This window comes from Meriones unguiculatus, chromosome 15 (assembly GCF_030254825.1).
Source record: "Meriones unguiculatus strain TT.TT164.6M chromosome 15, Bangor_MerUng_6.1, whole genome shotgun sequence".
Taxonomy (NCBI): Eukaryota; Metazoa; Chordata; class Mammalia; order Rodentia; family Muridae; genus Meriones; species Meriones unguiculatus.
This window is the reverse complement of record NC_083362.1, coordinates 22,474,134-22,496,244: the sequence shown is the minus strand read 5'-3', so window position 1 is coordinate 22,496,244 and position 22,111 is coordinate 22,474,134.

Here is a 22,111-nt window from a genome sequence, read left to right as displayed (position 1 = left end):
GCAAACCCGTTCTCAGACTCTTCAACTTTATCCCAAGCTCTTAAAGCCATTAAGTGACATTGTTCTGTAACAGCATCATCAAATCGATTCTGTTCTTTTAAACCTGAGTACTGCCCTTTGCCAAACAACTGATCTTTGACAATATTCATTCCCTTTGCTCTACTTTCTTGTTCAATCTTCATGGCTTCCTTCTTCTATTATTTTAACCATTGTAACTGCTGACTGGCCTCTAGCACAGCATTACCAGACCCTTCCAATATTGAGGAATAATTCAATTTTGGGTAGCACAGTTACTTAATATTTGTTTTGCATAAGGTAAATGCATTTTGTAGGATAACATGGCCTCTTTTAAATGCCTCATATCTACCTATAGGATGACACAATATCTCATAAAAAAACACAATTTACACTAATAGCAGGCATATGCTGTACAATTACCAGAAAAACTGATGGTGATTTTGTAATCCAAGACCACTCCTCCTTTGGTAACACAGTTGGTCCAAGATTAACCCTTTCTCTTAAAATCATCTATTTTTCTTGAGCCTTGACACCCTCCACAGCCGCTTGCTCCTCCTGGCCCCACCTAGGGACTATGGGGACTCAAAAAGGAAAGTGTGTGTCACCAAGTGGGGCTGCAATCTGCTTTCTAGCTCACTTTGTTCTCTCTTTCATCCTGCAGGAAGTTCTGTTCTTCTCAGTCACTGAGTCTGAGCCCCTTTATTCTCCCTTTTCTGGAGCTACTCATTTCCCAAGTGCTTCGACTTCTACTCACATATTTTTCCAGTTGCAAAGCCAACTCTGCAACTCTTTCAAAAATGAGAGAAGAGACTTATCCTTTTTTTTTTCATTTCATCTATTTTTGTTTCTCAGATTCCTTCACTGCCACCTCCAATTTTTCAAACTGCTCAGCCATTCTCCCAAGCTTTATTGAGAAGGAATATAGGAGGAAGAAAAAGAAAGAAAGAAAGAAAGAAAGAAAGAAAGAAAGAAAGAAAGAAAGAAAGAAACAGAAAATCCCCTCTAGGATCAAAGTGGGAGATAATCCAGAATAATTAGCTGCAATAAAACATTTGCTAATGTCTTGAAACAAAATACTCATCCTGTTGTCTTTGGCCATGTCCTCTGTGGCATTAGAGATCAGATTTTTCATTCTGCGTAGCTTCACTGCTGGCTTCCACTTATAACCAGGCTTTTTATTACTTTTATTAGGTTCATTTTACTTAGCTCCCTACACAACTCCCAACACCAGGTAGGAGAGAAAGAAGGTTAGAAGGGAAAAGGAGTATTTACATTGTTAGACAGTTTCCTGGTGGTTAGGGGCATCTAGTTATTTGGGGGCAGATTTGATCTTCATTGCAGGATCTCTCCAACTAGCAATACAGCAAACAACAGCAAGGAGAAACCAGCCAACAGCAGCCAAAGCAACCAGCAACAGCAATAGAAGCAGCAGCAGCATGGCAGGACCTCTTGGCTATTTACATCTTTTCAAGAGTCCCCAGAATTACAGATATAAACTATCCGTAGCTGGCTAAATCATGCCCCTGCCAGAGCAAGAAACAAATCACAGCTAGCTGCTGTGGACAGTCTGAAGAGCCCTGTATCCCATACCTCTGGGATTGAAAATAAACATTGCCTAACATTTCTATCATTTAAGAAAACAAAAAATCTCACTATAGTCTAAAGATACCTTTCTCAGAATATATAGACATGAAGTCATACATGATTAGTGTTTCTGTTATTTTATTATTTCTTTTATTTTTAAGATTGAGATATACTTACATCCTTTTCTTCTTTCTTTTGATTCCTCTACATACTCTGTACATGCTCCCTTGCTCTCTTCAAATTTGTAGACTCCTTTTTCCACCATTAATTATTGTTAGACACACACAAAAGCATGCTGTACATATGCATATATATGAATATTTCTTATAGCATATTATAAAATACTTTCAAATAATATTAGGTTGATTTTGGATTTCGTTTTATGTCAGTTTTATAAATTACTTAATTATATTCTTGTATATGTTGTGGTAATTTTTCACATTAAAGCCAATTGTGTGATTATATTTTACTATTTTACTGACAACTTTCCTTCACTTCCTTATTAGCCATGAAACATATCGTTTCCATTTATGCATATATCTCTTTGGAATATATGTATATATATATATATATATATATATTTCTAGACACATAACTATTGCATGCTCAGTCTTTATAATAAATCACAACCAACCAAAGTGCTGAGTTATGGAGCCCAGTCACAACTAATACACCAGCCATACAATGCTTGCACCCAAGGCTCAGAGAATGTGGCAGAAGAGTGGTGAAAAGCAACTAGAGGAAGAAGAATTTTGTTGTGAGACTATTTTTCTTATAAATGTCAGAAACTACACCAAGAAAGTCTCACCATTGTGACTACCAACGCAAGTTGAACAAGGACAAAAGCTATGTGGATGCTAACCTAGGTGGCCAAAACCCATGAGATCTCAACCCTACACATAGAACTACAGGCAACTAAAGAATGATGCAGTACCTTGGGGTGACACTAATCAAGCAAGTGAAAGACCTGTTTGAGAAAAACTTCAAGTCTCTGAAGAAAGAAATTGAAGAAGATATCAGAAGATGGAAAGATCTCCTGTGCTCATGGATTGGTAGGATTGACATTGTGAAAATGGCCATCCTGCCAAAAGCAATCTACAGATTCAACAAAATTCCTATCAAAACACCAACTCAATTCTTTACAGACCTTGAAAAAAATATTCTCAGCTTCATATGGAGAAACAAAAAATCCAGAATCTCCAAAACAATTATGTACAACAACAGATCATCTGGAGGTATCTCCATCCCCAATCTCAAGCTGTACTACAGAGCAATAGTAATAAAAACTGCATGATATTGGCATAGAAACAGAAAGGAGGATCAATAGAACTGAATAGAAGACCCAGAAATAAACCCACACACATATGAATACTTGATTTTTGACAAAGAAGCCCAAAACATTCATTGGAAAAAAGACAGCATCTTCAACAAATGGTGCTGGACCAACTGGATATCTACATGCAGAAAAATGAAAATAGATCCATATTTATCACCCTGCACAAAACTAAAATCCAAGTGGATCGAAGACCTCAACATAAAACCAGATACTCTAAATCTGTTAGAAGAAAAAGTGGGGAATACCCTAGAACTCATTGGTATAGGAGACAACTTTCTGAACAGAACACCAACAGCACAGGCTCTAAGAGCAACAATCAATAAATGGGACCTCATGAAACTGAAAAGCTTCTGTAAAGCAAAGGACACTGTCATCAAAACAAAATGCTGCCTACAGACTAGGAAAGTATCTTCACTAACCCTTTATCTGACAGAGGGCTAATATCCAGTATATACAAAGAACTAAAGAAACTGAAAAGCAGCAAACCAAGTAATCGTAATAAAAAATGGCCAACAGAGCTAAACAGAGAACTCTCTGTAGAGGAATATCAAATGGCAGAGAAACACTTAAAGAAATGCTCAACGTCATTAGCCATCAGGGAAATGCAAATCAAAACGACCCTGAGATTTCACCTTACACCCATCAAAATGCCCAAGATGAAAAACTCAAGTGACAACACATGCTGGAGAGGTTGTGGAGAAAGGGGAACCCTCCTCCACTGCTAGTGGGAATGTAAACTGGTACAACCACTTTGGAAGTCTCTCTGGCACTTACTCAGACAATTAGGAATAGTGCTTCCTCAAGACCCAGCTATACTACTGCTAGGTGTATACCCAAAATTTGCTCAAGTACACAACAAGGACTTTTGCTCAACCATGTTTATAGCAGCTTTATTTGTAATAGCCAGAACCTGGAAACAACCCAGATGTCCATCAATGGAGGAATGGATACAGAAATTGTGGTACATTTACATAATGGAATACTACTCAGCAATCAAAAAGGAGGAAATCATGAAATTTGCATGCAAATGGTGGGATCTAGAAAAGATCATTCTGAGTGAAATATCGCAGAAGGAGAAGACAAACATGGTATATACTCGCTTATATATACCTACAAGATATGATAAACATAATGAAAACTATACAACTAAAGAAGATAAACAAGAAAGCAGTCACAGGGTAAGATGATCAATCCTCTTAGAAAGATAAATGGGATGTGCGTTGGACGTATGACAGGAGTCTACAGCAGAAGGCATCTGAAAGATTTTACCTAGCAGTGTTTCAAAGCAGACATGAAGACTTATAACCAAACCTTTGGCAGAAGGGGAGTTAGTATGACATGGAAAGGATAGGAGCCCCACAAGGTCCAAATATATCTGGGCAAAGGGGTATTTTCTGAGACTGACACGCCACCAAGGAACATGTATGGATATAAACTAGAACCTCTGCTTGGATGAAGCCCGTGGTAGCTCAATAATCAATTGGTTTCCCATAGTAAGGGGAACAGGACTATTTCTGACAAGAACGCAATGGCAGGCTCTTTGACTTCCCCACCCCACAAGGGATGAGCAGTCCTATTAGGTCACAGAGGAGGACTTTGAAGCCAGTCCTGAAGATACCTGATAAAACAGGGTCAGACAAAAGGGGAGGAGGTCCTCCCAAATCAGTGGACTTAGAAAGGGGCAGGAAGGAGATGAGGGAGGGAGGGTGGGATTGGGAGGGAATGGGGGAGGGGGATACAGCTGGGATACAGAGTTAATAAAATGTAACTAATAATAAAAAAATTAAATTAAATTAAAAAAACTGAAAGAGCTTATTATATTTATTTAATTGCAAACTGTTTATTTTCCTACAACTCTTTAAAAACCTCGATAAGATTTTACTTTTTATAATTTTATTTTATTTTATTAATTGTACTTTATTCATTTTGTATCCCACGATAAGCCCCTCCCTCCTCCCTTCAAAGTCCCACCCTCCTTCTTCCTCCCTTAAGTCCACTGATAGGGGAGGTCCTCTTCTCCTTCCTTCTGAACTTAGTCTATCAGATCACATCAGGAGTGGCTAAATTGTCATCTTCTGTGGCCTGGTAAGGCTGCTCCCCCCTCAGGGGGAGGTGATCAAAGAGCAGGCCAATCAGATTATGTCAGAGACAGTCCCTTTTCCCATTACTATGTAACCCACTTGGACACTAAACCGTCATGGGCTACATCTATTCAGGGGTTCTAGGTTATCTTCATGCCTGGTACTTGGTTGGAGTATGAGTCTCTGGGAAGACCCCTGTGTTCAAATTTTCTGGTTCTGTTGATCTCTTTGTGGAGTTCCTGTCCTCTCCAGATCTTAATATTTCCCACTTCTTACATAAGATTCCATGCACTCTGCCCAACAGTTGGCCATAGGTCTCAGCGTCTGCTTTGATAGTCTGCAGGGCAGATCCTTTCAGAGGCCCTCTGTGGCAGGTTCCTAGGCTGTTTCCTGTTTTCTTCTTCTTCTGATGTCCATCCTCTTTGCCTTTCAAGATATGATTGAGCTTATTAGTCAGGGTCCTCTCTCTTAATTAGTTTCTTTAGATGTACAGATTTTAGTAGGTTTATTCTATATTATATGTCTATATGAGTGAGTATAAACCATGTGTGTCTTTCTGCTTCTGGGACAGTTCGCTCAGGATGATCCTTTCCAGGTCCCACAATTTACCTGCACATTTCATGATTTCCTTATCTTTCATTGCTGAGTAATACTCCATTGTGTAGATGTACCACAATTCTGCATACATTCTTCAGTTGAGGGGCATCTGGGCTGTTTCCAGCTTCTGGATATTACAAATAAAGCTGCTACAAACATGGTTGAGCAAATGTCCTCATTGTTTACTTGAGCCTCTTTTGGATATATGCCTAGAGTGGTATGGCTGGATCTTAAGGAAGCGCTATTCCTAGTTGTCTGAGAAAGGGCCAGATTGATTTCCAGAGTGGTTGTACAAGTTTACATTCCCACCAGCAGTGGAGGAGGGTTTCCCTTTCTCCACAACCTCTCCAGCATGTGTTGTCTCTTGAGTTTTTGATCTTGGCCATTCTGATGGGTGTAAGGTGAAATCTCAGGGTCGTTTTGATTTGCATTTCTCTGATGGCTAATGACGTTGAGCATTTTTTTAAGTGTTTCTCTGCCATTTGATATTTCTCTACAGAGAGTTCTCTGTTTAGCTCTGTTCCCCATTTTTTAATTGGATTACTTGGTTTGCTGCTTTTCAGCTTCTTTAGTTCTTTATATATACTGGATATTAGCCCTCTGTCAGATAAAGGGTTAGTAAAGATTTTTTCCCAACCTGTAGGCTGTTGTTTTGTTTTGATGACGGTGTCCTTTGCTTTACAGAAGCTTTTCAGTTTCATGAGGTCCCATTTATTGATTGTTGCTCTTAGAGCCTGTGCTGTTAGTGTTCTGTTCAGGAAGTTGTCTCCTGTACCAATGAGTGTTCTCCTGTACCTAGGGTTTTCTCCACTTTTTCTTCTAACAGATTTAGAGTATCTGGTTTTATGTTGAGGTCTTTGATCCATTTGACTTTTAGTCTTGTGCAGGGTGAGAAGTATGGATCTATTTGCCTTTTTCTACATGTAGACATCCAGTTAGACCAGCACCATTTGTTGAAGATACTATCTTTTTTCCATTGTATGGTTTTGGCATCTTTTTCAAAGATCAGGTGTCCATATGTGTGTGGATTTCTTTCAGGGTCTTTTGTTCGGGTTAATTGATTCACCATTTTGTTTCTATGCCAGTACCATGCAGTTTTTATAACTGTTGCTCTATAGCACAGCTTAAGATCAGGGATGGAGATATGTCCCGAAGATCTTTTATTGTAGAGGTTTGTTTTAGCAATTCTGGGTTTCTGGTTATTCCATATGAAGGTGAGAATCTTTCTTTCAAGGTCTGTAAAGAATTGTGTTGGTAATTTGATGGGAATTGCATTGAATCTGTAGATTGCTTTTGGTAAGATGGCCATTTTTATTATGTTAATCCTGCCAAGTCATGAGCATGGGAGATCTTTCCATCTTCCGATATTTTCTTCTAATTTTTTCTTCAGAGACTTGAAATTTTTTTCATACAAGTCTTTGACTTACTTGATTAGGGTTACACCAAGGTACTTTATGTCATTTGTAGCTATTGTGAAGGGTATTGTTTCCCTAATTTCTTTCTCAGACCTTTTGTCTTTTGTATACAGGAGGGCTACTGATTTTTTGAGTAAATTTTGTATCCTGCCACTTTGCTGAAGGGGTTTATCAGCTGTAGGAGTTCCCTAGTGGAGTTTTTGGGGTCACTCACATATACTATCCTATCATCTGCAAATAGTTATAATTTGACTTCTTCTTTTCCAATTTGTATCCCTTGATCTCCTTCAACTATCTTATTGCTCTAGCAAGGACTTCCCGAATTATGTTGAAGAGATATGGAGAGAGTGGGCAGCCTTGTCTTGTCCCTGATTTCAGTGAGATTGCTTTAAGTTTCTCTCTGTTCAGTTTGATGTTGGCTATAGGTTTGCTGTATATTGCCTTTACTATGTTTAGATATGTGCCTTGTATCCCTGATCTCTCCAATACTTTAAACATGAATGGTTGTTTTTGTCAAATGCTTTTTCAGCATCTAGGGAGATTATCATGTGTTTTTTTTCTTTCAATTTGTTAATATATTGGATCACATTGATGGATTTCTGTATATTGAACCATCCCTGTGTACCTGAAATGAAGCCTACTTGGGTCATGGTGGATGATATCTTTGATGTGTTCTTGTATTCAGTTTGCACGTATTTTGTTGAGTATTTTTGCATAAATGTTCATAAGGGAGATGGCCTAAAATTCTCTTTCTTTGTTGGGTCTTTGTGAGGTGTAGGTACCAATGTGACTGTGGCTTCATAGAATGAGTTTGGTAATGTTTCTTCTGTTTCTATTTTGTGGAATAGTTTCAAAAGAATTGAAGTTAGCTCTTCTTTGAAGGTCTGGTAGAATTCTGCGCTGAAGCCATCTGGTCCTGGGCTATTTTTGGATGGGAGACTTTTGATGACTGCTTCTATTTCCTTGGGGGATATAGGACTATTTAATTGATTTATCTGGTCTTGATTCAGCTTTGGTAAGTGGAATCGATCAAGAAAATTGTCCATTTCATTTAGATTTTCAAATTTTGTGGCATATAGAATTTTGAAGTAAGTCCTAATGATTATTTGGATTCCCTCAGTGTCTGTATTTATGTCCCTCTTTTCATTTCTGATTTTGTTGATTTGGATGGTGTCTCTCTGCCTTTTAGTTAGCTTCGCAAAGGGTTTGTCTATCTTGTTGATTTTCTCAAAGAACCAGCTCTTGGTTTCATGGATTCTTTGAATTGTTTTATTTGTTTCTAATTGATTGATTTCAGCCCAGAGTTTGATAATTTCCAGCCATCTAGTCCTTTTTGGTGTGTCTGCTTCTTCTTTTTCTAGGGTTTTTGGGTGGGCCATTAAGTTGCTTGAATGAGCTGTCTCAAATTTCTCCTTGAAGGCACTTAGTGCTATGAACTTTCCTCTTAGCACTGCTTTCATTGTGTCCTACAAGTTTGGGTATGGTGTGCCTTCATAATCATTGACTTCTAGGAAGACTTTTAATTTTTTTCTTTATTCCCCCCCCCCCCCAGCTGTCATTTAGTAGCACGTTGTTCAGTTTCCATGTGTGTGTAGGCTTTTGGATATTTCTGTTGTTGTTGAGGTCCAGCTTTATTCCATGGTGATCAGATAGGATACAAGGGTTTATTCCAATCTTCTTTTATCTGTTGAGGCTCGCTTTGTGACCAACTATATGGTCTAATTTGGAGAAGGTTCCATGAGGTGCTGAGAAGAAGGTAAATTCTTTTGTGTTTGGGTATAAAGTTCTATAAATGTCTGTTAGGTTCATTTGTTTCATGACCTCTGTTAAAGACATTGTTTCTTTGTTTAATTTCTGTTTAGTTGACCTGTCCTTTGTTGAGAGTGGGGTGTTGAAGTCTCCCACTATTAATGTGTGGGGATCTATGTGTGGTTTAAGTTTTATCAATGTTTCTTTTACAAATGTGGGTGCCCTTGTATTTGGGGCAGATATGTTCAGGATTGTGATGTCTTCCTGATGGAATTTTCCCTTGATGAGTATGAAGTGTCCTTCCCCATCTCTTTTGATTAATTTTGGTTGAAAGTCTATTTTATCAGATATTAGAATGGCTACTCCTGCTTGCTTCTTGTGTCCATTTGCTTGGAAACCTGTCTTCCAACCCTTTACCCTCAGGTAATATCTATCTTTGTGACTTAGGTGTGTTTTTTGTATGCAACAGATTGCTGGGTTTTCTTTATGCATCCATTCTGTTAGTCTGTGTCTTTTTATTGGAGAATTAAGTCCATTGATATTGAGAGAGATTAATGACCAGTGTCTATTAGATCCTCTGATTTTGATGTTGGCTGTGGTCATAAGGTTGTGTGCTTGCTTGCTTTTTGTTTTACTCTAGTGAGGTTTATTATTTCCTGTATTTTCTTGAAAGTAGCTAGTTTTCTTGGGTTGTATTTTCCCTTCTAGTGTCTTCTGTAACGCTGGATTTGTGTATAGGTATTGTTGGAATTTGTTTTTGTCACTGAATATCTTATTTTCTCCATCTATGAGGACTTAGAGTTTTGCTGGGTATAGCAACCTCGGCTGACATCTGTGTTCTCTTAGGGTCTGCATGATATCTGTCCAGGCCCTTCTGGCTTTCATAGTCTCTCTTGAAAAGTCAGGTGTCATTCTAATGGGTTTGACATTATGTTACTTGGCTTTTTTCCCTTGCAGCTTTTAGTATTTTTTCTTTGTTCTGTATACTTACTGTTTTGAATATTATGTGGTGGGAGGATTTTTTTTTCTGGTCTAAATTATTGGGTGTTCTGTAGGCCTCTTGTATTCTTATTGGCCTCTCTTTTAAGTTAAGGAAATTTTCTTCAATGATTTTGTTGAAAATATTTTCTGGGCCTTGGAAAAGGGAATCTTCTTTTTCCTCTTTTCCTATTATTCTTAGCTTCTGTCTTTTTATGTTGTCTTGAATTTCTTGGACGGTCTGTGTCAGGAATTTTTTAGATTTAACATTTTCTTTGACAGATACATCTATTTCTTCCATTGTGTCTTCCACACCTGAAATTCTTTCTTCCATCTCTTTTAGTCTATTGGTTATGCTTACCTCTGTAGTTCCTGTTTTCTTCACTAAGTTCTTCCTCTCCACAATTTCCTCCATTTGTGTTTTCTTTAACTTTTCCCATTTTATCTTCAGATCTTGAGCTGTTTTGTTGATTTCCTTCACCTGTCTGACTGTATTTTCCTGTCTTTTCTTCAATTCCTTCAGCTGTTTGTTTGAACAATCCTCTGTTTCTTTTATTTCATTCAGTGATTTAAGAATTTCCTCTCTAAATGCCACAAACTGTTTTGCTGCAACTTCCTGTATTTCTTTTCAGATGACCATAATCTGTTTGTTTTTATCTTCATCTATTTCTTTACTGATGCCCATAACCTGTTTGAGTTTATCCTCCTCTAGGTCTTTATGCATTTTATTTGTTTCCTCTGTTATCTTCTTTATGAGCATAGATATTAGGTCATCTTCTTGAATTTCAGTTTTGCTTGGGGTGTCTAGAGCTATTTGCTCCTGCATAACTGGGTTCTGGAGATGCCATATTGCTCTGTCTTTTGTTGGTTGAGCTTTTACACTGGCCTCTACCCATTAGGCTATCTTAGGTGTTTGGAGTTAGTTTCTGATATTTTCTGGAATCCTGTGGGGGAGAGAATCCTCTTGGCAGGAAGAGGGTTTTTCCTGAAGGAAGCCTTCTCAGGTCTTTGGGTATGGTCACTGTATGGCCTGTGTTTTTCAGGAGTTGCCGCTGCTCACCTCAAGTATAGAGATCTTAGTGGTAATTGTGGTCCTTGTTAGTCAAGAGGGCTCTCCTCTCACCCAGAGAAGTCCTGAAGACAGCTGCCCTGCTTCTTGGTTTCTTGCTGTAAATTTAGTGATCTGCTGCTGTAACCTGTGTGTCCTGTGCTTTGATCAGTTTTGTTAGGTATAACTGGTTGCCCCTTGGAGCAGTATCTGGGGGTTGATCTCGGGGATTCCGGGCTTCTGTAGGTCTTAGTTTGGGGCTCTGTGCCCCAATACCCAAGTGGTAATCTGTGGTGGGTGGGTACTGTTCTCCGGGTAACAGCAGGCTATCTGACACATAGCAGGTCCCTGGGTTGGGCAGGTCTAAGGGCCATTTTCCAGGGATATACTGGGCGGCCTAAGTCCGTCCCCTTTGCTTTGTTCCCTGTGAGGATTTCTCCTGACAGTGACTCCCAGTCTCTGGTGTGCTCTGTCTGTGCCTAAGAGCTGGGCACACAGCAACTGTCTAGGCTCTAGGCCGGAGCCCAGTTCAGTGATGGTGGCTTGTACCACTGGTAAGTGAGATTTCTTCCAGGGAAAGACTAGGTGACCCAAGTCAATACCTTTTCCTTCCTTCCCTGTGGGGTTTTCTCCCGACAGGAACTCCCAGTCTCTGTTTCCCTGGGGAGCACAGCTCTGTCTGTGTCAGAGAGCTGGGTGAGCACCAACTGTCTGTGTCTGCGACTGGAGCCCAGTTCAGTGATGGTGGCTCATACCCGCAGGTCTGTGAGACATCCTCCAGGGAAAGACTGGGTGACCCAAGTCAGTATTATTTCCTTCCTTCCCTGTGGGGTTCTCTCGAGACTGGGACTCCCAGTCTCTGGTGTTTTTTGTGCCCACCGATCAGCCTGGGGACATGCAGGCGTGTGACTCTGGTCTGGGGACCTAGTGCCTGCATGATCCGAGATGAGATCTCTTCTGGGTTCTGGCTGGGTGACCTGAGCGTGGACCTGACTGATTCCCATGCTGTGGGAGTTTCCTCTCACCTGGGAAACACAATCACTGTTGTTTTGGGGCCCAGAATTCAGTCTCTTGGTCGTTGTACAGAAAATATTGTCCTGCTCCTCAGATGTTCTCCTGGTGCCTCCATCTTGTCCCCCCTCTGAGCTTACTATTTTTAACTTTACATGAAGTTTGTAAAATTTCTGTAGGTAGCTCCTAATTTGTCCCGAGAGCCAGTGGCTGCAAATCCAAGTGTGTACATGTGGAACAGCCCTCAGAATTTTAAGTTGTTATTTCACTAATTATTAATTTAAAATGTTATTTTACATATATAATTATATGTAATATAAGTTGGAATGAAATTTAAATAACATATCAGTTTAGTACAATAAAAAAAATGATAAAAATCAGAGAAATAGTCTTTCCCAGGGAAGGCTACACTAATCAGCCATCCAATGTCAAACGATCAGTCCTGAAAACATGGTAATGAAAGCGTGCTTGCTTTTTATTTTTCTAAAGAAAATTTCACTATTATGGGAGCATGTTTTGAACGTGTATGACGAGTTATTACAAGTTTATTCAGGCCATGTGTATCTTGGAAAGGTTGTGCTGTTGCACACTGTGTGTGCGTGTAGGTGTGCAGTGCTTCATCGGTCCTTTTAGTGAATAAATGATCTTTACAATTAATGATCTGAAGCAGTATAAGGCCAAGCTATTGCAAAACTTCAACCTTTCTTCTTTGCACAACAAAACCAGGGTTTCATTTGGTGTGTTTCTTGAATTCTGTAATTTTTGCACATATGTTAAAATTTCCACTTGCCTTTGACCTCAGGCTGTATACATTTATATTGTTTTCTTCATCTTGATTTTAATTGATTTCTAAAGGGCTGTCGGTTTAGGTCATCTAAAAGTGAGTTATAGGACCCACAGGTCTGTTTTTGGGTTATGATGAACTACGACTCCACTGTTGCCGCTATCTTTGTGGAAGAATTTGTTGATTCCCACAGTCGAGTGGAATACACTATCCAATTTCATATTTGTCTGATTCAGCAAATAATCATATAACATTCCTAATTAAATTACAACTTTTAAATGAAAATCACAAACCAGGAATACTTTTTAGTGTGTTTACACTAAAAAAAAAAAACAACAATGTGTTGTTCATCGTAAATATAGAGGTCATTAGAGTCTTGCAGCTTCTTGTCCTATTACTCCTGTTTGCTCTAAATTTTTATTGTGCCCTAAAATTATGTGTTGAGAGGTATTCTTTATGTGAATTATATTTCATTACATTTTAAGCTTAAGGACATTATTATGCTGTGCTCATGAACACTGTCAGTTTCAGAGGGATGAATTAATTTGCCTATATTTGAAAAGTGATATCTTACTTTTAGTTCTACTGTAATTTAAAAGCACATAAGAGCTAAATTATATTCCTTCTTATTATTGTAAACAACTAATGTGAGGTACACATGTCTTTTGAACAATTTTTTTAGAGGGAGAAATTAAACTGTCCTCAAGATTTGGAGATTTTAAAAGCTGAAAGGACAATAGCGGGTTTATAAAAGTTCTCCTGTATTGTTTAATAATTTATGATCTGGAAGACATATTTAAAGGGGTGATTTGCAAGCTTCCTGGTGTGTGAGCATAGAATGATCTATTTTACATGGGTGGAAAGCTTTGCCCTTTCTTGCGTCATGCTAATGTTGGCATTTTGTTATACACTTAAGCAGAGACTCTGATATTAATTCAAGTTGTGACCTTAACTTATGTTGATCCTACTTTGGTTACTGATAAAAATATGAGTCATGAACATGACCCTAGATGTAAGCTGGCTTGAGGAGAAATCAATTCATGATCTAAGAAATTCACAGGAGTAGATAAAGTAATAAAACAAAACTTAGTTTTCTTTAGTTCTAACTATATGATTCTGACTTCCTAATGGAGTAAATGTTGTAGAGAATTTACGTTCTTGGATGATGTTAAATTTTTTCTGATTTTTTCATCTTGTTTTATTTTAACTAAAAGTTCTCGAAATAAATGAAGAACCATGAGCAGAATGTTCTTTATTTTATCTTATCACTTATTAATTTACTTCATCTCCTAATTGAAAGTAATCTCCTTTGAAATTGGAGATATATCTTTTCATCTAATTATCATATAAAGACCTTGGTGGACCAAAAAAAAAATCTTCGTACATCATAGCCAAACAGACTATGCTTTTTGTAACCAATTTTTAAGAAAATGTTAGAATTTAGAAGATAATAAGGAGTTGATTTGAAAACAGGTAGAGGAATTTTAATCCAGCAACACAACTATTCTGGCAAGTGATCATATCCAAAGACCTAAGCCTGAGTAATGTGTCTGAAATAGTACATGCCATCTCTCAGCTTTCCAGTCCCGCTGCCACCTTCTCCACCATGATAAATTCTCATCCCTCTGGAACCGGAAGTCTGAATAAACTCTTCCTTCTGTAAGTTGACTTGGTCATGGTGTTTTAGCACAGAACATAAAGTAACCAAAACAGTTGTTATACTTCATCTTTGTGTCATGTGCTCAAAAGTAGAGTTTTCTATCAAGAGAAGTTTTAAGAAAATGTGTTTTTTAGACTTTTTCTCTCTTTAAATTCATAGGTTATGTTGTATGATTTACCATATTTACCTTAAGCTACATGGTGCTTTGAAGTACATCTCTACTGTAGAATGGTCTTTCAATAGTGATGCTTAATGTATTTCTTTCATTTCCCATGAAGAACAGCTGACTCACCTCACTGGGAAGCTGGACTCTAACCTAGAACACTCATGACAGCTCTACTGTTGCCTACCATTTAGTCTCTATTCTCTATTGTGTTCACTTAATTCCTTCAGAAGCTCAAACTTGTATTATCACAGAACTAATTTTGGGGGGACATAGACCTCATTTGCTGGTTTTCAGCTGTGTTGCAATAATTGGCCTAACGTGGATGATGTTATGTTTATGAACTAACTTTGTGGCTGAGCAGTGCAAGTTCTCTTTTGACTGAACACAAATGATACAGTTCATGCCTGATACAGTGATTTGAACAAAAATGGCTCTCATAAGCTTATATGTTTGAATGATTCAGTTAATAGAAATGGTTGGGAAGGATCAGAGCTATGGCCCTGTTGTAGAAGGTATGGGAAAGATGTCTCAAAAGCCCACACCAAGGTCCAGCTTCACACTCTGTTGCCTAAGGAACACAATATAAAGCTTTCGGCTACAGCTCTATTACCATACCCATCTGCTTCCTGCCATGATGCTCATGGACTATCCTTCTAAAACTGTAAAGAAGCACCCCAATGAAATGATTTATAAGTGTTGCCTTGATCATGGTGTTTCTTCACAGCAATTGCATAGAACTGAGACATCTAAAAATGGGTTTAATATCACTAAATATGCTTAAATAATATTTTGTATTTAATAATTTATAACATTAATAATTTAATTATGTTTAGTATCATTATGTTCAACCAGAATAATAGGTGAGATTTGCTATCCTAAGCTTTATGCCAAATAAACAAATAATCACTTAATACAATTGTCTGATTCTGCTTTTCAATCCCCAAATTAAAAAATAAATCTATAGGGAAAAGAATCACACATGATTATTTTGAAAAAAAAAATGGCAATGGATATTCTCTTTAACTAGTTATGTTGAACTTAATGTTTCTTGTGAGAGTCATAAGAATTAATTTGACCTTTGTAAAAATAAATGTGATGTCACTGGCACCATCTCAAAAGAAACCTGCTCTCCGTGATCTGGGATAAAATTGCTGAACAATGTCTGTTTTACAAGCAGATGAAACATGGCACACACAAGAATGATAAAAAAGGATTGCCTTTAGATTTTTTTTTGATAGTTTTAGTTATAGGAAAAGGTCTGTTCACTTCAGTTTGGGTAGATGGCAGAAAAGGAACATCTGTTTCTTAATCTAGAGGGAGCTGTAAACAGTTTTGAGTTCTTGAATGGCATGGCTGGAAATTTCTATTGAACTTTTTAGCAGATAAATAAATGTAGGTTTTCTAAATGTAGGTTTGCTACCTAGATGACTACTACCTTACATTGTTTTAAAATAGATGAAACTCTAAACATTTTTCTTTATACATTTCATATCATTTGATATTCTTTAATATCTCAGGCTATCAAGCTTAGTAATCTAGATGACTAGGCATATATATATTTTTTTATTTGGGTTGACTTACAACCAATTGTGTTAATAGCAATGGGATTGGGCTCCAAGGAAATGAATATCATTTTCCAATACTGTCTTATTAATTAAAGTCAGTTCAGACTAATGAATTGCATTTGCTGCTTTAGTATGCATAGTCTTCTAGTTTGATTTTTGGAACCACAGAAACTCATTGATGTGACAATATGGTGTGCTGAGAACTCTGCTGGCTATCAGAAAAATGGCCCAGTTAAGGCATTCCTCCGAAATCCTGTTTAATGAAAGATGCTGTTTACGGCTCCCTGAATGAATTACAGCCTGGTGAGATATAAAAGCAAGAAAATCATTAGCATAGACAGTAGAGATGCTAGGCTGCAGTGCTTTTATATGCCAATTTAATGTTTGTGATTATCCTGCACAGATTCAGCCCTTCATAAACCCATTTCTATGGTAACAAGGGGATGTTGAAAGCCCTTAGCATACAAGGAAGACTTTAGAAATTTTTGGTATGTCTAAAGAATACATTATCTTCTTTTAATGCACAAATTTGAGAAATTGAAAATTACTGAATAACACATGAAGTAGAAGATCCAACATCTTATAGATGAGCTTGCTGAAAGCCTCATTTGATAGCTTATTAAATGCAGCTGGTGTACCTAAAAGTAAGACTAAAGGGGAGAGAAAAGAGTTGAGTCTGTAAAATGCTTTAGTCTAAATAAGCCTCCAGCTCTTTGGTGATAGAAGGAAATGCATCCAATCTTCCTGCTGAAATTTGCTTTTAGGATCTCTTACAGTTTTTGAAAGGGATACTGTGAGATGCAGCACAGATTTCAGGACCACATAAACAAAGAAAAGATAACCCCTGGAAACTTTTAATAATCTGGTCGCCTTGTAAAAGCTCTCTTTAGAAATTAACTCTGGAGACTTTGGCATTTATTTTCTCATAACAAGGGTGAATCGATTGTTGAATGGTTGAAAGCACACAATGCATATTGATCTGTTCATGCATAGCCACTTTCTCCCAGCAGGCACTTAGCTGCTTGCAACATATTTTTAAATAGGATTACTACGCATCAAATTACAATGACCTGGAGCAAAGTTCAACAAAAGTAAAATTGCCTTGGTTCATCATAGTTTGAAGCACTGCCAGGAGAGGCTGTTTTTCTTGGTGGAAGTTGACCCAAGGACATATTTGGATGACTGTATCAATGTCTAGAACTGAATAAAGCAAAATTTCTAAAAATTATTCTCATAACTGAAATGTCAAGATGACCAAATTTTCATACCATAATGAGAAAGATTTGGGGAATTTTTATTATACGATATATTTTAATCAAAGCAGCTGAAATTTTGTAAAGCCACTTACAGAGTCCTGACCAAAAAACTTAGACCAATTTTATTCAAACTGCATTACTTATGTCGTAAAAGACATCTTTTGGAAATTGGAGAGAACAAATGCAAAGTCTCTCTTGGTTTTATGAGCTAATAGGATAGGTTTCATTGTTTGTTTGTTTTATTTACTTTCTGTTTTTCTGGCTCTAAGGCTGAGAAAGAATATAAGTATTTTACTTAAAAATCATCCAGAAAGGTGAGCTGCACTCTGTTCTTTGAGCTGCATATTCTGACCCACTGGCTCTGCCAGACTCCAGCAGCAGCCAAGTTAGACCCCTTTTACCAATCCCTTTCCTTCAGGGTTTCCCCCGGGCCACAGCCAGCAGCAGTGAGCTAGGCTTTTTGTCCTCTGAGTTCTATCATCAGGCCCATGCCTCTGCCTACCTCCCTGAGGAGTCCTGCTGGCACCAGGAACATTTAGCCAACACCAGGACAACCAGATGGCTAAAGGCAAGCCTAAGAATACACCCAACAAGATCCAGAGCAATATGGAATCACCAGAACTCAGCTATCCTACTGCAGCAAGCCCTGGATATCCTAAACTCAGGCAAAATACAAGAAGATGAAAATCTAAACTTATAAGGATGACAGAGATCATTAAAGAGGAAAGGAATGAATTCTTTAAGGAAATACAGAAAAATATAATCAAACAGGTGAAGGAAGTGAATAAAATTGTTTAAGACCTGAAAAGAGAAATAGAAGCAAAAGAAAACAAAAACAAAACAACAATAAAACAACAACAACAACAAACACACAAACTGAGGGAATGTTGGAGAAGCAAAACTCAGGGAAGAAGACATGAACTACACCAACAGAATACAAGAAATGAGAGAGAATCTTAGGCATAGAAGATATGATTGAATAAATAGATACATTGGTTAAAGGAAATGTTAAATCTGAAAAGTTCCTGACACAAAACACCCAAGAAATCTAGGACACTGTGAAAAGACCAAACTTAAGAATAATAGAAAGAGAAGAAGAAGACTCCCAGCTCTAAGGCACAGAAAATATTTTCAACAAAATTATAGAAAAAAAATTTTCCTTACCTAAAGAAAAAGATGCCTCTAAGAGGACAACTCTGGTAGGCTCCTTTCTGCAAGCATATCAGAGTATTACTAATAGTGTCAGGGGTTGGCTTTCCTCCATGGGATGGGTCTTAGAGTTGCACTTGGCACTGGTTGGACATCCCCTATCTCTGCTCTCTCTGTTTTAATCTTAGTTCCCGCAGCTCTTGTAGGTAGGGTAAGTTTTGGATTGAGATTTTTGTGGGTAGGTTGATGATCTCTTTTATTAGACAGCTTGAAACAGATACTGAGACTCACAGCCAAAAATTGGACAAAGAATAGGGAATCTACTAGAAAAGAGGAGAGAAGAATAAATGGACCTAAAGGTGATAAAAGCTTCACAAGAAGGCGATCAGAGCCAATCCACAAGGGCTCAGAGTAGCTTGTGGAATCTGAAGCACCAACCAAGGACAATGCATGGTCTGGACCTAGGTCCCTTACTTATAAGTAGATGATGCACACCTTAGGCTTCATGTGGGCTCACTAGTTAGTGGAGTGGGAGATATCTCTGACATGGACTATGTCATCTGCTTTTTGATCACTTCCCCCCTGATGGGACTGCCCTACCAGTCCACAGGGGAGGAAGATGAACTTAGTCCTCATGTGAATAGATGAGCTGTGGTGTATGGGTAGGGGAGGCTCTCTTATTCTAAGGAACAGGGGAGGGGAGATGTGGTAGGGAGAGTGGGACTGGGAGGAAAAGAGGGGGCCTGTGACTAAGATGTAAACTGAATTAATAAAAAAAACATGAAAAAAATAAAGAGATGCCTATGAACATACAAGAAGCTTACTGAACATCAACTAGATTGGACCAGAAAAGAAAATCTTCATGCCACAAAATAATGAAAACATTAATGTACAGAACAAAGAAACAATATTAAAAGCTGTAAGGGACAAAGTAAAAGCTGAAAGAGCCTGGGCAGATGTCTTGCAGACTGTAAGAAAGGACAGATGTCAGCCCAGAGTATTATATATATATAGCAAAACTTTCAATCATCAGAGATGGGTAAAGCAAGATAGTCCATGAAAAAAAAAAAAACAAAAAAAAAAAACAAATTTAAATAGTATCTACCCACAAATTGAGCCATACAGAAGAAACTAGAAGAAAATCTCCAACCCAAGTGAGGTTAACTACACCCAAGAAAACACATAAAATAACTCCACACCAGCAAAACCGAAATGGAAGATCGCTCCTTTGTGTGTGTGTGTGTGTGTGTGTGTGTGTGTGCGTATGTCTGTGTGTGTGTGCATGCAAACATCAAAAATAATAGGAATTACCAACCATTGGTCATTAATATCTTCAACATCAATGGACTCAATTTCCTAATAAAAAGACACAGGCTAACAGAATGGATGCAAAATCAGGATTCATCATTCTGCTTCATACAAAAAATATACCATAGCAACAAAGATATACATTACTTCAAAGTAAAGAGCTGGAAAAAGTTTTCCAAGAAAACAGACCCTAGAAGAAAACTGGAGTAACCATTCCAATTTCTAATAAAGTAGACTTTCAACCAAAATGAATGAAAAGAGGTGGGAAGTCATTAGAGAAATAATTCATCAAGACCGCATCTCACTTCTGAGCATCTAAACCCCCAAATGCAAGAGCACCAACATTCACAGAAAAGATGACTAAAGCTAAAATCACACATCAAACCTCTAACATTAATAGGAGACTTCAACACTCCTCTTGATGACCACTCCAATGGACATGTCATCAAGATAGAAACTAAGCAAAGAAATAATGAAACTAACAGATATCATAAATCAAATGGACCTAACAGGTATCTATGGAAAATTTCACCCAAACTCAAAAGAATAGCAGGCTCTCTGATCACCTGCTCCCCAGGGGGGTGCAACCTTGCCAGGCCACAGAAGAAGATAATGCAACCAGTCCTGATGAGAACTGGTAGGCTAGGGTCAGATAGAAGGGGAGGAGGACCTCTCCTATCAATGGACTAGGGGAGGGGCATAGGGAGGCGAAGAGGGAGGGAGTGGAATTGGGAGCAGATGAGGGAGGAGGCCACAGCTGGGATACAGACTATTGGAATAAATGATAATAAAAATTTTATAACAGTAAATAAAAAAGAATAAAACTTCTTTTCATCATGTCACATGACATTCTCCAAAGTAGACCATAAAATGTCACAAAGCAAGCATCAACAAATAATCGAAAATTGAAATTTCCCCTTGTATCTTATCAGACCACCATGGATTAAAGATGGACTTCAACAATAACAGGAACATAAAGCCTTCAAGCTTATGAAAACTGAACACCTCTTTAGTCAATGACCACTGAATCAGGAAAGAAAGAAAGAAATTGAATTTAGAATTTAATGAAAATCAGGCACAGCATACCCAAACTTATGGGACACAATGAAAGCAGTGCTAAGAGGAAAGTTCATAGCACCAAGTGCCTTCAGAAAGAAATTGGATATATGCCCAAGAGGAGTAGATGGCAGGAAATAATCAAACTCAGGGCAGAAATCAATAAATTAGAAACAAAGAGAACAATACAAAGAATTAACAAAATCAAGAGCTGGTTCTTTAAGAGGATCAACAAGATAGACTAACCCTTAGCCAACCTAACTAAAAGGCAAAGAGAATGTATCCAAACTAACAAAATCAGAAATGAAATGGAGGAGCACAACAACAGACAATGAGGAAATCTAAAGAATCATTAGGTCTTACTTTAAAAACCTGTATTCCACAAAATTGTAAAGTCTAAATGAAATGGGTGTTTTTCTTGATAGATACCACTTACCAAAGATAAGTCAAAATCAGGTAAACAATTTAAATAGTCTTATCACCTCTACCGAAATAGAAGCAGTCATTAAAATCCTTCAAACCACCCTCCCCCCACTCCACACACTCTAATAAAGTTCAGGGCCACAGTTTTAGTGCACAGTTCTACCAGACTTTCAAAGGAGAACTAACCCCAAATCAAAGACCCAGAAATAAACCCATACATCTGTAGACACTTGATTTTTGAAAAATCATATGATGGAAAGAGAAAAGCATATTAAACAAATGGCATTGGTCTGTCCGTCTGCATGTAGAAGAATGCAAATAGATCCATATTTATTAATCTCTACAAAAATCCAAAAACAATTGTGTCAAAGACCACTGGTTTTAGTTTAGTTTTAGTGGAGGGAAGAAGACACCAACCCAGCCACCAAACTTTTGACCCCACAATTTGTCCTGCCTACAAGATGTGTCATATAATAAAAATGGAGCAGAAATTGAGGGAATGGCCAACCAAAAACTAACCCAACTTGAGAGCCATCCTTTTGGAGAGAGCTAACCTGTGACACTATTAGTAATACTCTGCTATGATTGCAGACAGGAACGTAGCATAACTGTCTTCTGTGAAGTTTCATCCAGCAGCTGATGGAAACAGGTGCAGAGACCCACAGCCAAACAATAGGCAGAGATAGGAGAGTTTTGTGGAAAAGTCTAGGGAAGGATGGAGGGAGCTGGAGGGGTCAAGGACACCACAAGAAGACCTACAGAGTAAACTAACCTGAGCCCAGGGATCTCACAGAGACTCAACCATCCACCAAAGAGCATGCGTGGGCTGATCCTAGGGTCTCACACACATATGTAGCAGATGTGTAGCTTGGTCATCATGTGAGTCCCCTAACAATTGGAGTGGGGTTGTCTCTGACTCTGTTGCCC